Below are 1,720 nucleotides of genomic sequence, written 5' to 3'. Positions count from 1 at the left end.
ATCATTATAGCGACGGCAAGGGATTTGACAAAGAGTCAACATAGGACGAGTTGGGAATGAGAACGGGTTGGTTTTTCTTCTTCTTCCAAGTTCTTTTTATTGAATTTCATCAAATCACAATTACAGTTACAATGATCAGGTAAAAGGTGTACAAATAAGGTCATCCCAACCCTCCCATTATTCCACCCACCCATATACTAAAGATATGTGTTTTTAAAAGCTTCATAAAACAGTCTCTGCATTTTTAATGTTTAGGGAGAAGGAATTCCAGAGGGTGGGAGCGCTGACTGAAAAGGCAGAATCACCCTTTGATTTCAACCTGGACTTGGGTAACATTAAAAGATACTGGTCAGAGGACCTTAGAGACCTTGCTGTGATGTAGGGACACAGTAGCTCTGAGATGTAAGGTGGAGCCAGGGCCTTGTATGTGATCAAAATAATTTTGATTAAGTTAAGTTAAGTTAGATTTAAGTTAATCCTGTATTTTGACGGCAACCAATGCAGAGAAGCTAGAATCGGAGTAATGTGTGACCTGCTTGAATTTTTTGTTAAAAGTCAGGCAATGGCATTCTGGACTAACTGGAGGGGGAAATGGCAGAACAACTTTGGCACGTGAAAAGACTGTTACAGTTGTGCAGACGCGAAGAAACAAAGACATGAATACTCTTTTCCGATCTTTACTCTTTTCGATCTTGAAAGGATAGAATAGATCTTAACCTAGCTATATTTCTAAGCTGAAAGAAACAAGATTGGGCTAGTTTCTTGACATGAGGTTCAAAGTTTATGTGTTGGTCAAAAATGCCACCTAAAGGTCTTGAGGTGGGCTTGATATTCGCTGCTAATGGACCGATACACTGCTGGATAGAGCTAGAAATATGATCCGGTCCTAAAATCAGGACTTAATTTGAAGGAAATTATTTGCCGTCCAGTTCCTGATAGCTGTTAAATAGTACAGCAATGAGGACAGCGTACTAAGGTCATTTGGCTTGAATGACAGATACAGTTGTGTATTGTCCACATAGTAGTGTTAAGAAATCATCCTCAGACCATCATCAGCATGGTGGCACCGGTGGGATTGTTTCAGAATCAACAACGATGAATGTTCTATCATGTTTTACCGGGTTAGTGCATTTTTTTTTTTGTTCAATGGATGCTTGCTGTGACTAGGATACTGACATTGTCACGGTTGATGTTGTCTGTGGATTTTTGGAACATATTGAAGGTAAGAATTTACACTTCCCAGGTGGATAAATGGGCCAGCCATGCTGTTTGAAGGATTATATACATGGCAAATTTACCAGAACACCCTACCGATTAGTAATAAGTTCTCAAATTAGATTTTCCAATGTGTGTTTTTTGCCGATAAGCAAGGCAAAAACAAATCGTAGGAGGGCCTTCAAACAACAACACCTCTGCCCGCTCCTGTGTTTTTGAATGCAGAAATATCCACAGCGCTCACTGTTCACTTTGTGTCACTCACTACCATTTGGGAACCTCTGTTGATATTTACTAGTCATATTATGCTTCAATAAAGAAGAAATATATTTTTTTTATTATTTATTAACAATTTCCTTTTGAGTAATTTGGGCCTCCATATGAGCTTGGACCCCTAATAATAGGAATTCCATAATAGTAGGAATCCTAACAATGCTTTATTTTGTCCTTATATGCATACATTGGTGGTGGTGATGTTGGGGTGTGGGCAGCACCTATAGTGTTA

The sequence above is a fragment of the Centroberyx affinis genome, unplaced genomic scaffold (genome assembly GCF_046629955.1).
Source record: "Centroberyx affinis isolate AG114_WGS23_722 - 3 ecotype Tasmania unplaced genomic scaffold, CSIRO-AGI_Caff_v1 ptg004121l_1, whole genome shotgun sequence".
In the NCBI taxonomy this organism is placed as follows: domain Eukaryota; kingdom Metazoa; phylum Chordata; class Actinopteri; order Beryciformes; family Berycidae; genus Centroberyx; species Centroberyx affinis.
Note: the sequence above shows the minus strand (reverse complement) of the source record.